This window comes from Aquarana catesbeiana, linkage group LG06 (genome assembly GCF_042186555.1).
Source record: "Aquarana catesbeiana isolate 2022-GZ linkage group LG06, ASM4218655v1, whole genome shotgun sequence".
Lineage (NCBI taxonomy): Eukaryota > Metazoa > Chordata > Amphibia > Anura > Ranidae > Aquarana > Aquarana catesbeiana.
This window is the reverse complement of record NC_133329.1, coordinates 351,540,479-351,556,299: the sequence shown is the minus strand read 5'-3', so window position 1 is coordinate 351,556,299 and position 15,821 is coordinate 351,540,479. Positions and strand designations below refer to the sequence as shown.

At 39.8% G+C, this 15,821-nt stretch overlaps 1 protein-coding gene across 4 annotated transcripts in view; it reads right to left on the bottom strand.

The window, feature by feature from the left end:
- The window catches only part of FIGN (fidgetin, microtubule severing factor), a 248,624-nt gene that overhangs the window by 190,678 nt on the left and 42,125 nt on the right, over positions 1 to 15,821 (bottom strand). Inside the window, exon 3 of one of the 4 annotated variants that reach the window (XR_012245009.1) lies at positions 1,915 to 4,175. The exons of the other annotated variants lie outside the window; for them this stretch is intronic. The gene's annotated coding sequence lies outside the window, so the exon portion shown is untranslated. Of the gene's footprint in view, positions 1 to 1,914; positions 4,176 to 15,821 lie in introns of those variants that run through there. 4 annotated transcript variants of the gene reach the window in all.

The window sequence follows — 15,821 nt, the reverse complement described above, 5'->3', positions numbered from 1 at the left end:
GTTAAAAATTTCAACGGACATTACCCATAGTTCAGGAACAGTGTACAGTACAAAGTATTAGGGACAACAAGATCATAAGTAAATAGATAAATCCTGACAACAAGATCATAAGTGTTAAAATACTGACGCGTTTCGACCCTCACTGGGTCTTCTTCAGAGAGGGTCGAAACCAGTGAGGGTCGAAACGCGTCAGTATTTTAACACTTATGATCTTGTTGTCAGGATTTATCTATTTACTTATGATCTTGTTGTCCCTAATACTTTGTACTGTACACTGTTCCCGAACTATGGGTAATGTCCGTTGAAATTTTTAACATTGTATTCCAGTTCATGTTCTGACTCCAGAGGTCAGAACTCACCTATTTTATATGACTTTTTGTACCAATAAAAACAATTTTTTGACCACCTACATTGTGTTCACTGGCTGCTTTAAAGCCCCGTTAGGGGGTTTTCGTATAATTTTTATGCATCATGTGGGGTGCGCAGCCTACTTGTCTTTACCCAAGTGAGTGTCTATAGTTGATCATTTTCAGTATAAAAGACACTTGTCCACAACCTCAAACAGTCACACTCCAAACTCCACTATGGTGAAGACCAAAGAGCTGTCGATGGACACCAGAAACAAAATTGTAGACCTGCACCTGACTGAATCTGCAATAGGCAAGCAGCTTGGTGTGAAGAAATCAACTGTGGGAGCAATAATTAGAAAATGAAAGACATACAAGACCACTGATAATCTCCCTCAATCTGGGGCTCCACACAAGATCTCACCCCATGGGGTCAAAATGATCACAAGAACGGTGAGCGAAAAACCCAGAACCACACGGGGGGACCTAGTTAATGATCTGCAGAGAGCTGGGACCAACGCAACAAAGGCTACCATCAGTAACACACTACGCCTCCAGGGACTCAGATCCGGCAGTGCCAGACGTGTCCCCCTGCTTAAGCCAGTACATGTCCGGGCCTGTCTGAATTTTGCTAAAGAGCATTTGGATGATCCAGAAGAGGATTAGGAGAATGTTATATGGTCAAATGAAACAAAATAGAACTGTTTGGTAGAAATACAACTTGTTGTGTTTGGAGGTGAGAGAATGCTGAGTTGCAACCGAAGAACCCCATACCTACTGTGAAGCATGGGGGTGGCAACATCATGCTTTGGGGCTGTTTCTCTGCAAAGGCAACAGGACGACTGATCCGTGTACATGAAAGAATGAATGGGGCCATGTATCATGAGATTTTGAGTGCAAACCTCCTCCCATCAGCAAGGGCATTGAAGATGAAACTGGGCTGGGTCTTTTAGCATGACAATGATCCCAAACACAACGCCCGGGCAACGAAGAAGTGGCTTCGTAAGAAGCATTTCAAGGTCCTGGAGTGGCCTAGCCAGTCTCCAGATCTCAACCCCATAAAAAACCTTTGGAGGGAGTTGAAAGTCCGCGTTGCCCAGCGTCAGCCCCAAAACATCACTGCTCTAGAGGAGATCTGCATGGAGGAATGGGCCAACATACCAGCAACAGTGTGTGACAACCTTGTGAAGACTTACAGAAAACGTTTGACCTCTGTCATTGCCAACAAAGGATATATAACAAAGTATTGAGATGAACTTTTGATATTGACCAAATACTTATTTTCCACCATAATTTGGAAATAAATGCTTTAAAAAATCAGACAATGTGATTGTCTGGATTTGTTTCCACATTTTGTCTCTCATAGTTGAGGTATACCTATGATGACAATTACAGGCCTCTCTCATCTTTTTAAGTGGGAGAACTTGCACAATTGGTGGCTGACTAAATACTTTTTTGCCCCACTGTATTATTATTATTATTATTATTATTATACAGTATTTATATAGTGCCAACGGTTTGTGCAGCACTTTACAATATATGGAACCAATAGTTTATTCAGAGCTTCACAAAGCAAATAGGGACAATATAGTTATAATGAACTTTAATACAAAAATCATGTTATATAGCCTTTTCCAAAAGAGAAGCTAGTGCAATGGAATACAAAACCATTTTGTACTGTGAAAATAATGTAAAAGATGACCTCTACTGTGTTGACAACATGTTAAAAACATAAGCCTATAGCTACTAAATCATCAGACACATTGTTATAATCGACACTCTATAAACATAAATGTCTACATTTGGCTTACAGTCTACATGACTCCAATAGACAGATTTAACTTATTCATGTAACTCTTGTTATTGGAAACAGATTTAGGAGCTGGAATCCTCATCCTAAAGTAATTACAGTAGACAGCGTTCTATCTTTACACAATCAAGAAACACACCTAAAGATCATAGCTGTAAATTCGCCGTTAAAAATAAATTCTCTACAAAACATTATAATTTTTTTGTAATATGAATTCTTGTAAAGTAGTTTTCCCTATTCATGAGAAATAAACAACTGTTTAACTAGAGTTTCAATCAAAGTTTTTTTATACAACGGGAAAGGGTTAGCACATCTGTTTGGTTTTTACTGCTCAAACCATAGAAATACAGAAAGGAGAGCCAGACCAAAACCAGATGAAAGAGTCATATAAAAACAGCCAAAGTGTTTGAAGGGCAACACCACTCCACTTTTATCAGAGCTCAACATAGGATACAACTTGGATGGACTCAGAAAAAACAGTGACTTCACAGACCTACAGTATATTAGAACCAGTATTGAACCCCTCTCATGGAGTAACAGCTTGACAGCAGTTGCTGAGCAGCAATAAAGTTGCTGGGGGAGCAATGTTGCCCCAAAACACATTGGCAATTTTTGTATGACTTTTTTTACCAAAGAAATCTAACTATCTAGGGCTCTTTTTTCTGGTTTTGGACTGGTGCTCATTTCTGTATTTCTATGGTTTGAACTACTGTTGGGTGCCCATCGAAGAATGCCTTCTTGTGTGAGAGCTGCCCCGTCAGAGCTATTGAGCTTGTTTGACATTTTCCTTCATCTGACTACACATGCAAGTGTACAAGTTCCTAGCACCTCTGAGTACGTTGTTCTGGTTTTTACTGCTGTCTATGCCCCCTCTGGTCACTGAACCAAGAAGTGAATTTGTACATGTGTACGAATTCACGTACATAATTCAAATAGTGGTACACATCTAAATGCCAAGTATTACTAACATGTGTAGCCCAGGGGTTGCTACTGAAATCATTAAGTTAAGTAGTTCATTGTTTCTTAAATAAGGGTTTGGCTCCCTCTAGTGACCGCTGAAACTTTCTCAGGATTTTTCCTTCTGTTTAAGAAGCAAACAACTATACATTGTGGGATATGTAGTTTAATGAGGAAGTGACTCATGTTGTTTAAATCAGTCTGGGGACTACAGGATCCACAGTGCCAAGTCATAGACCCACAATGCTAAGTCACAGAACAGCCTGCTGGGAGGATTAATAAAAGGACCAGCACAGCCATCTTGCAGGCTTTCAGAATGCCATAAAATTCCTGTCAGGAGGAGATTTCAACTGCAATAGTTATTTTTTTGTAGCATAAGGACAACTCAGTTTTAAACAATTGACCAACACCCCCCCCCCCCCCCTTTTTTGGATAATTTTTTATATTTTTTTTTTCTTTTTGGTACCTTTTTTGCATACCGTGCCAAACTCCCAGGACAAGGAGTTTGTCACGGTATGTCTTTGATGTGGGGATTGGGGGGCTGGAAGTCTAGGTTAGACAAAACTGTGATTCCTCTGTAGCATGATTGCTCACTTGAATTATGTTATGATATCTGGGCTTTATGATTAATATATTTTCTTTTTCCCTTTCTTCAGTGTTTACTCCTTTGTATTATTTGCTTACTCCACTGATGAAGCCAATGTATTGGCGAAACTAGTACTAGTTGGGATGAATTGACTATCGACTACCTTTCAACATCTCTGGTGTCGGTCAATATTTAAAATTGTTAAGTGCCTTTTGTTTAGTCTACTTGTTTACAATGTATATGTATTAATTATATATACTTTTTAGATTTGTATATCAATAAAAATATAGTTTTATAATAACCGTGTTCTAATTTGTTTTTGGCACCAAGATAATCCCACTCTCCCTGCTCTCCCAACAACATATACTATTAATTTTACACAGAGGTCTATAAGCAAGACAACAAACAATTCCTGCTAATCTTCCACATTTAGGAATATCTGTATGCATTCCAGGAACACAATCTTACTTCAAGGCTGCAAAATAAAAGAAAAAGGAAAAAAGAAAAGGGAAATAAACAGTAAAGAAAAGGATATACATTTTGTTTGTTTGCCTCTCTTCTGCACAGAGCATGTAGTCACTGGAGTTATACCAGAAAGTTATCATGTGACTATATACATTTGCAATTGAGCAACAAATGTTTTCATGCAGTTTTTAAATATTACCTATATAAATCCTGATGATTGAGGGTAATATGTAACAGTGACTGTTTTTTCAAGTTAAATGTATCTCAATAAAAGATGTTAACTAGATTAAAATGGTTATAAGATACTAAACAGTACTTGCCAAAACAGTTATTATGTTCCTGAAATTCAAATTTAATAGTATTCATAGATACATGGCTTTTTAATATATATGCACACGTCACATAGATAAGTGTTGCCAAACACAGTTGCCAGCTATGCAGTGAGCCAAACTTTCATAAGGTTTTGTTGCTGGAGGCTTTGCCCTTAATGTGAGATGCTTAGGGCGATAATTTAGAAACCATTCTGGAAGGTCAGGAATGCCAAAGCCTCTCACAGTGTGATTGGTTTCACTTACATGTCAAAAATTGGGACACACTACTTTGGCTAAAAGCAAGATCTGTAGCCATTATTTAATGTCATAAACTTCTTTTGGGTGTGCAATTCACCACGCTTTATACAAAAAAAAACTGAAGTTATTTTTAAACGCATTTATTTTATTTTCCAAGAACCATAAACCAAAAGTGTAATAAACACAAAACAATAACGCTTTGTAAGAGAAGAAGAGAAAGTTCATCTAATATATATATGACTTATAAACTGGATGTTCGCTTGTAGATATTTTGACAGTTTTGATGCAAGATATGAGAATAGTCTATCCTTGTAAGGCTCCATGCACACTGGGCTTAAGAAAATGCCAGTTCCCTTGGCAGAAAAAAAAAACGTTCATGTAGAGCGGTTTTGTACAAAGTTTAAACAAGTTTAGGAGAGTTTTGCATTTTTTTTGCCAGAAAGTCCCAATCAGAAATGCAAACAAGAAGGTTTTTTTTTCTTGTCTCTAAATGTTGAGCGCAAAATATGCCTCTGATCATTCTAATGTGCATGGGCACATAGGATAGCACTGAGTTGCTTCTACAGGCAGAACACAAAAATGTAGAAGCAGTGATTTTTAAGCCAGTGTGCATGGAGACTAATGCCCTGTACACACGGTCGGATTTTCCGACGGAAAATGTGTGATAGGACCTTGTTGTCGGAAATTCCGACCGTGTGTGGGCTCCATCACACATTTTCTATCAGAATTTCTGACACACAAAGTTTGAGAGCTTGCTATAAAATTTTCCGACAACAAATCCGTTGTCGGAAATTCCGATCGTGTGTACACAAATCCGACGCACAAAGTGCCATGCATGCTCAGAATAAATTAAGAGATGAAAGCTATTGGCTACTGCCCCATTTATAGTCCCGACGTACGTGTTTTACGTCACCGTGCTCAGAATGATCGGATTTTCCGACAACTTTGTGTGACCGTGTGTATGCAAGACAAGTTTGAGCCAACATCCGTCGGAAAAAATCCATGGATTTTGTTGTCGTAATGTCCGATCAACGTCCGATCATGTGTACGGGGCATTACTGTTTCTGAGTAGCCATTGTTACTGTAATTTTTGCTACTAACATTAAAAGGAGGCTAGAAGTTTAGCTAATATTTGTATTTTATTTGTCATAAAAGGCAACACTGAATGCTACCTTTATCTATAGTAAAAGTTTGTCTGACAAGTGTATCGACCTCTTTATAAATGTTTTATTTGACCAGGTCCTAAGATAAACTATCCAATTTAATATACATTCTCTATATGAGCAACAAAGAGCTAAAAATAGAGAGTGCAGCAATCCTCTCTTCACACACACACACATATATATATATATATATATATATATATATATATATATATATATATATATATATATATATATATATATATATATATATATGTAGCAATAACTCTCGGTGGAGCTGGTGGTTTAAGCGGGCTGTTACCGTCACCTTTGTTACCTCTATTTCACCAGAACCGGGTCTAGGGTCCCGTTGAATTTACCATATACAATGTAGGCACTGGACACTTGAGTATCTTTTCCAATGCTTTAATAAATGTAAATTGAAGGAAGTAGCAGGAAAGAGGTAGAAGGAAAGTTGCAGGGAAGCTCAAATACCTTTTCTTAATGTTCTTTGTGTAACATTAGAGATTGAAAACTTATAGCTTAATATACTCTCTCTGTAGAGTTGAATCTTTGCCCGCCTGGATAGGTTTCTCTCACTAACCTAGCAGCCAGTACGCAGCATGAACAAAAGTCTCTGCCACAGACTTGATTGAAACAAAACCCGTACGATCCTCTGCCACAGGATGTATTGGTTCTCGATGAACAACGAACACAGCACTAGGACCTTTAAGCCAACCCGGCAGTACTATACGGTAGGATTACTTTAGGATATGTCCTCCAACTGAGTCACCAGGCCCCTCTCCAGACTAGCACTCTGCATGATCCTTCCATGACAGTTCCTCCCCTGGGATCTTCTCAGTTGTCCAGCTTCTTCACATAGGATAGACAGCCCAGGACCATTCCTCTGCCGCTATAGTAGGCCCCAGACAAGCCTCTGGGCCCACCTACACGCCGCAGCACCGTGGGTCTCCCGATCGGAGGACCACAAGGTAGTACTCTTAGCGCATACCTGTCGGCCAGGAGGGCCAGCAGGTGGATGGAAAAAAAACCCTGAAACATGGCGTCTGTTCCATAAATACCCTCTCCCAGAATGAAACTTGGAGGACCACCTCCACCGAGTTATCTCCGGGACAGAGGAGCACCTATACACTTCAACGTGTTGCCTTTCCAACACTGGCCCATAGTAACAACGACACCCACAGGCACAGTGTGAAATTACATGCAACTCAGCCGAGCTGGAACAGAGGCAAATCTGACTATGTATGAACAGACAACCCACTAAATTTACCTATCAGCAGTAGATTAGAAATCTACCAGCGCTACACATTATATATATATATATATATATATATATATATATATATATATATATATATATATATATATATATATATACAGGCATACCCCACTTTTAAGTACACAATGGGGTTTATTTACTAAAGCTGAAAAGTGCAAAAACAGGCTCACTTCTGCATAGAAACCAATGAGCTTCCAGGTTTGATTACCAAAGCTTAATTGAACAAGATGGGGTTCGAAGCTCATTGGTTTCTATGCAGAAGTGAGCCTGATTTTGCACTTTCCAGCTTTAGTAAATAAACCCCATTGTGTACTTAAAAGTGGGGTATGCCTGTATATAAATATATATATATATATATATATATATATACACACACACACACACAATTTATATGCACATACACATACATAGACACACACACACACACATACAGTATATACACATGCACACACACACATATTTATTTTAATTGTATATATTCCTTGTTAAATAAACATTTAATACAGAGAACTTTTGGGTCTCTTAAGAGCAATGCATTTTCTTAGGTCTAGACTAAATATCTAAATAGGTCTCAATGTGCACAAAATACATTTACAAGATCAAATATGATCACTAGTATGTGTGTATCTAAAACGTCTATAGTTCCACTTTGATAAAAATGTTAATAATTCCTTGGCAAAGGCATTAAATCATTTATATTTCCTGTTAAAACTGGGGTAAAGTTATGCTGAAGCCAGGTTCAGGAACAAACATGAGTAGATCTTGTTTAGTTGATAAATGATAATCTGTACCTTAAAAAACTCCAGGGAAAACACCATAATTGTATGAAACTCATAAGTAAAAACACCATTTCAAGATTTCAGTCACAATCCTTGTGTATATGTTTGTCCTTCTTTACCCTAAGTTGACCATGACCATATTGTCATCATTAACCATGACCAAAATGATCATATTACCATGTTAAAAATGTGGGCCCAAAGTACCCTGTAAAAGAAGACGCTACAGAATCTCACAAAAGTGAGTTCACCCCTCACATTTTTGTAAATATTTTATTATATCTTTTCATGTGACAACACTGAAGAAATTAGTGTTAAGTAGTGAGTGTGCAGCTTGTATAACAGTGTAAATTTGCTGTCCCCTCAACACACAGTCATTAATATCTAAACCTCTGTCAACAAAAGTGAGTACACCCCTAAGTGAAAATGTCGTCATTGGGCCCAATTAGCCATTTCCCCTCCCTGGTGTCATGTGACTAGTTAGTGTTACAAGGTCTCAGGTGTGAATGGGGAACAGGTGTGTTAAATTTGATGTTATCACTCATACTGGTCACTGGAAATTTAACATGGCACCTTATGGCAAAGAACTCTCTGAGGATCTGGAAAAAGAATTGTTGCTCTACATAAAGATGGCCTAGGCTATATAAAGATTGCCAAGACCCTGAAACTGAGCTGCAGCATGGTGGCCAAGACCATACAGTGGTTTAACAGGACAGGTTCAACTCAGAACCAGCCTTGTAATGGTTGACCAAAGAAGTTGAGTGCACATGCTCAGCGTTATATTCAGAGGTTGTCTTTGGGAAAAAGACATATGAGTGCTGCCAGCATTTCTGCAGATGTTGAAGGTGTGGGAGTGCTTAGACCATACACTGCACACTGCATCAAATTGGTCTGCATGGCTGTCATTCCAGAAGGAAGCCTCTTCTAAAGATGATGCAAAAGAAAGCCCGTAAACAGTTTGCTGAAGACAAGCAGACTAAGGACATGCATTACTGGAACCATGTCCTGTGGTCTGATGAGACCAAGATAAACTTATTTGGTTCAGATGGTGTCAAGTGTGTATGGCAGCAACCAGGTGAGGAGTACAAAGACAAGTGTGTCTCGCCTACAGTCAAGCATGGTGGTGGGAGTGTCATAGTCTGGGGCTGCATGAGTGCTGCCGGCACTGGGCAGCTACAGTTCATTGAGGGAACCATGAATGGCAACATGTACTATGACATACTGAAGCAAAGCATGATCCCCTCCCTTCGGAGACTGGGCCGCAGGGCAGTATTCCAACATGATAATGACCCCATGCACACCTCCAAGACGGCCACTGCCTTGCTAAAGAAGCTGAGGGTAAAGGTGATGAACTGGCCAAGCATGTCTCCAGACCTAAACCTTATTGAGCATCTGTGGGGCACCCTCAGACAGAAGGTGGAGGAGTGCAAGGTCTATAACATCCAACAGCTCCGTGATGTCATCATGGAGGAGTGGAAGAGGACTCCAGTGGCAACCTGTGAAGCTCTGGTGAACTCCATGCCCAAGAGGGTTAAGGCAGGTGGGACATTAATGGCTGTGTGTTGAGTTATTTTGAGGAGACAGCAAATTTACACTGTTATACAAGCTGTACACTCGCGACCTTACATTGTAGCAAAGTGTAATTTCTTCAGTGTTGTAACATAAAAAGATATAATAAAATATTTACAAAAATGTGAGGGGTGTACTCAATTTTGTGAGATACTGTAAATCTGGCAGACACTAAGTAGAATGAGTGCCGCTACTATTCAACTCCTCAACAGTGTTGGATAGAGTTCATTGGTTTTACCTGCTAGAGGTTACATCACTATTGTGTCCTGTAGTGGTGTAGCTGCCAGTGGGATAACCATTAGCCAGCTACTTCTAATGCAGGCTACTTTGTTATCACAATTAAAGTGACATAGTCTCTTTAAAGATACATAAGTGGATTCAAAATTTGATATCTATAGCCAACTCAAATGTCTTGGTTTCCCCTGGACAGCTCTATCTTTTCTCAGTCAATTTTATTTAACAAAACTATTTTACAGACAAATGACATATATGCAACAAAAGCTGCAGGATTAATGAATGAGAAATGATGCTTGTTTCAAAAAAAATATACAGCTCAGTCGCCAGTAACCCTTAAGCATTCTTTATGATGGAGGGAAAAAGGTATATGTTTTGAAATGATAACCCAACAAGAAAATGATGTGAATAATGCTATTATCCTAATTTTGTATTTGTGCGCACCATATAAAAGGATATAGGAGGAAAGGTTTGCTCGGGCCTGCAGCACACCACTCAGCGCCAGATGGATGAATTAATGTCCAAAAATAGGAGCACAGAACTCTAGAATGGAGGAGGTATAAACACTCAGTTTCTACACTAATTGTTCACAAAAAACAGCAGCCGTTTAGAAAGACAAAAAAGTAAAAAAAAAAATATAGTGCATACAGACAATAAGTAAACATACACTATAAACAGCGCTATTGTTGAGCAAAAAACATATAATTAAAATAATGCGGCCAACAGCGCACACAGGTGTGATAACACAGAGAGAAAAAGAGTCTGTGAGGTGATCAAGAAAATGTCCATAGGTGATGATAAAGCTGAATCACAGTGTGCGCCTTCCACCGGTCAGTAGGACTTCACCATGTGTTAACACTCTCCCCCTAGGGGGTCAAACTCACCAAATATGAAAGTTATAAAAGCCTTCAAGAGAAAAGGGTCTCCTTAGCACATCTCTTTCAGTACCTCTCCAGGGGGTTCAGGGGGGGGTCACAACTCCAAACAGATAAATGCCAACAAAAGAGAAAGTATGCACATAGCGTAATTCTGTTTATTTAGATGAACCCCACAATCTTCACAAAACACCCCTCAACCAATAAACGTACAAAATAAAAGCAGTCAATCAAGCAAAAGAGGAGTGTAGCGTGTCACCGTTCAGAAGATCCAGCCGGTTCAGTGTCCAGGGGAACAGATCACTTCCTGGTTCGTGGAACAGGCTGAGGTGGAACGCATACCTCACTTCCGGCGTCGTGTAAGCCACGCCCTGACGCGTTTCGTCATATCCTGACTTCGACAGAGGGCGTGGCTACACGGCGTAGTACGAGGTTTTTATCGCCCACCCCATTCAGAGCCACCAATCACGGAGCATCAAGCCAGACGTCAGGCGCAAGACGTCGGACAAGAGACTAGGCTGCGGCTCAGCACAGAAAGAAGAGAGGGGGGCGTACTCAACCTCACTGCACTTCTCAAATGACAGTGTCAGTGTGTCAGGATCTATGAGCGATCACTCGTCTCACAATCCCATACATGGCACACACCAGCCGGCATACGTGATAATAAACAAACGAATGCCGCTGCAGTTAAAAAAGGACATAATTATATACATAATAAAATCCTAATGGTACAATAGACGTATGCAGACTATGGTTATATAGATCTCCACAAGCGCAAATATTGGGCAGTATGCATTATAAAACACACCCACATATAGGGGTATGCAGGTCAGAAACACACAGGCTGTTAATAAGCATACAAGAGTAAAAAAAATTATAAAAATACGTGTAGGTAAACATATATCATGACAGACTACCACACATATCAACCTTGAGCATCATAATGAGGGTCATAATGAATAAATAAAATTAAAAATGACATAATAGATGACATAAATTGAGAAATATTATCCAAAAAGTGATCCTTGCTCATATAATAATCATTGTCATCAAAATTACTACAAAAAATAATAAAAAAATTATTTTTTAAAAATCATACAAATGTTTTAATTTAAAAATCACTAATAAAACAATTAATGTCTAGGTCAACATTTAACCCCTTTGGCGATAAAGAATCCACCAAAAATATCCACTGGGTCTCTCTTTGTGAGAGATCACGGACCAGGTTAGAACCCCTCCATTTCGGCTTGAGATGGTCAATACCCCAGAACTTAAGACCTGATGGGTCCTGATTATGCATAAGCTTAAAATGGAGAGACACGTTGTGGTCTTTAAAACCCAGTTTAATGTTGGCTATATGCTCTGCAATTCTTATTCTCAAAAGCCTTTTTGTGCGTCCAATATAAATTAGACCGCACGGACATTGCAGAGCATAGACCACATGTGAGGTGTTGCATGTAATGAATTCGCCAACAACAAATTCCCTCCCATTAGAGGTCGACACAAAATTTTCCACAGCCCTAAGGGGCCTACTGACCTCTCTGCACGCCCGACATCTTCTGCAACTAAAAAAACCTTTTCTATCCCAGAAAGTGGGCAACTTAGCTGGAGGATCAAGCACTTTCTGCACTATTTTGTCGGCAAAGCTTAGCGACCTTCTATAGATGAATTTGGGTCTAGGTGGTAAGACGGAATGGAGAACCTTATCCATCAGCAACACATGCCAGTGGGCCGAAATGATGCCCTCCACCTCCCTATACTGGGAGTGGAATTCTGAAATAAAGCTCCATTCATGCATTTCTCTAACTGCTGGACGTGGGGCTTCATCCAGTAGAGAAGATCTTGGTTGAAGAGCTAATTCATTAATAATAGAGTCCAACACACTCTCTTGATACCCCTTCTCCATGAATTTTTTCTTTATAACTTGAGCTTGCATCAGAAAATCAATATCTTCCGAACAGTTCCTTTTAACTCTTGTGAGTTGTCCCTTAGGGATGTTTTTAAGCCACATCGGGTGATGACCACTAGTGATGGGTAGGTAACTGTTGGAATCCGTGGGTTTAAAATATACTTTAGTTGCTAAACCATTCCCTTTCCTGAAAATGGTGACATCCAAAAAGTGTATGTCACTCAGACTAGCCTCACTTGTCAGTACAATATTGTTCGTATTAGAATTTAGTTCCCTCAGAAATTCGTGAAGACTATCACTAGTACCGTCCCAGATAAAAAATAAATCGTCGATATACCTCCTGTATAGCAGTAATTGGTGACGGGCAACCGAGAAAATCGTTTTGTCCTCCCACTCACTCATGAACAAATTTGCTATACTCGGAGCAAATTTAGCTCCCATGGCTACACCTCTACACTGGGAGTAAAACTGGTCATTAAACCAAAAAAAGTTGTGACCTAAACAGAAATCTAAAGCATTTCTAATAAAAACTTTATGACTATGTGGCAAGTCATCACGCTGGGACAAAGCCCAATTCAGGGCTAAAAGAGCATCCTCGTGTTGGATCACTGAATACAATGATGCAACATCTGCGGTTACTAAGTAAACTTCTTGTTTCCCTGTTAGGTCTATTTGCTGAAGAATTTGGAGAAGGCTTTTAGTGTCCCTCAGATATGCCTTATGAGTAGTAGAACTATAGATATTGGAAATGTGTTTGCAGTCAATGAGCAGACTACTGCACAAACCAACATTAACGGTTTACTTACTTCTTTGGGAAATGCATTAGAAAAACAGGTCCGTACATGGTGGGACATCTGTGCGTTTGAACAGTATGTTAAAGAAAAAATTATAGTTAGGAGCCTGAGGTGGGATGTAGTCCCCCAAGATGGGCTGGATGATCCAGAGTCCATGAAAGAATGGTATGACTTCTTTACGGGTATGGGACTCAAGTTGCAGGATTTGGTTCTTGCACGTAAGCGTAAGAAGATGTCTATCTTAGAGGGTAAAATCAATGAGTTTCGTTTACAACTAGATCCAATTAAAGACTCACAACAAGTGGTGGATTTCAATATCCGTATTAAAAAGAAACTTGAAAAGGTTGATAAGGATACACAGAAAAAGAAAGCCAAGAAGTTCCAGAGAGATCTGGCTGACTTCAGGTCAGGCTCTGTGTATCTTTGGCAACAAGATAAGAACAATGAACGGGCTAATTTTAGGAGAGGGTCTGTGCAATTAGCGCACCCCTCAAATAACGCACCAAACAAATTACCATCTGGAGTGGATGGAGGAAGGGAAGATGCACCTAACCGTCCCCCCCACATGTATTCTACCCCAGTTAGGGGTGATGCGGGATACGGAGGATCGGATGATAGAAGAAATATAGCCAGTAATCCCCATCACCCTGCACCCTCTAATAGTCAATACCAAGTCCCTGTATATAACAGGTATGAACCCCTGAGGGATAATGGTGAAAGAATAAATCACCATTCCCCTCGTCCTTTTTTAGGGAGGGGGAGGGGCTGGCAGAAACGTGGTCGGGGTCACCCTCAACGCAGGGGGAGGCCTCCCTCCCATCCACAATCAAGACAGACATATGTGGAACCACAGTGGAGGGAGTACCCCCAATGGGAGAGGGATTATGCCCGACATCCCAATTCATGGAGAGGAGAACAAGGGGCTGCAGGGCAGGACGAAGGGTCCAGAAAAAGAAGGAGAGAGCAGGATTAGGCGGTATCTTTAATTTGAGCAGTGCAGTTTTATCTCACAAGGAAACTAATATTTTACATCTGGGCTTAAAATGCGGCCTTAAAAGACCGATCAATAAATTTAATGTTTTTATTGATGTACACAAGTACATCAGAAAGATTAATATTAAAAAGTATTTTTTAAATAAAAATTCCCAACCTGTCAATGCTACGGCTTTGGCCTCGGCGCCAATTGATAGTGGACTAAGGAATAAGTCCCTATTTAATCCCTTGAACAGTGCGAACCAGAGTATTGATGTGTTTAAAGGGTTAGTGACGCGTGACCTAGAACGTATAGTACCGAAAAAGAATGTAAACCCTCAATATATATTAGATGGGATCACTATGCTGGAAAAAAGGAAGGATATTGTTATTAGACCTGCCGATAAGGGAGGAGGAGTTGTTATTTTAGATAAACAGTTTTATCACAATCAGCTGACTGAAATGCTGAACGACAATAATACTTATGTCAAATTGGCAAAGGATCCTTCCGTACAGTATGAGAAGGATTTGAGAAATCTGGTTGAAAGTGGGTATGCTTTAGGTGTATTATCGAGTCGGGAGAAAAAGTATCTCGTGCCAAGTAGTAGTAGGATTCCCACGATCTACACTCTACCGAAGATTCATAAAGATCTGAACAACCCCCCAGGCAGGCCAATCGTAAACGGGATTGGCTCAATTACATCTCGTATGGGCCAATACCTAGATCATTTCCTGCAAGACAGTGTTATATGCACTAAGGCATATCTGAGGGACACTAAAAGCCTTCTCCAAATTCTTCAGCAAATAGACCTAACAGGGAAACAAGAAGTTTACTTAGTAACCGCAGATGTTGCATCATTGTATTCAGTGATCCAACACGAGGATGCTCTTTTAGCCCTGAATTGGGCTTTGTCCCAGCGTGATGACTTGCCACATAGTCATAAAGTTTTTATTAGAAATGCTTTAGATTTCTGTTTAGGTCACAACTTTTTTTGGTTTAATGACCAGTTTTACTCCCAGTGTAGAGGTGTAGCCATGGGAGCTAAATTTGCTCCGAGTATAGCAAATTTGTTCATGAGTGAGTGGGAGGACAAAACGATTTTCTCGGTTGCCCGTCACCAATTACTGCTATACAGGAGGTATATCGACGATTTATTTTTTATCTGGGACGGTACTAGTGATAGTCTTCACGAATTTCTGAGGGAACTAAATTCTAATACGAACAATATTGTACTGACAAGTGAGGCTAGTCTGAGTGACATACACTTTTTGGATGTCACCATTTTCAGGAAAGGGAATGGTTTAGCAACTAAAGTATATTTTAAACCCACGGATTCCAACAGTTACCTACCCATCACTAGTGGTCATCACCCGATGTGGCTTAAAAACATCCCTAAGGGACAACTCACAAGAGTTAAAAGGAACTGTTCGGAAGATATTGATTTTCTGATGCAAGCTCAAGTTATAAAGAAAAAATTCATGGAGAAGGGGTATCAAGAGAGTGTGTTGGACTCTA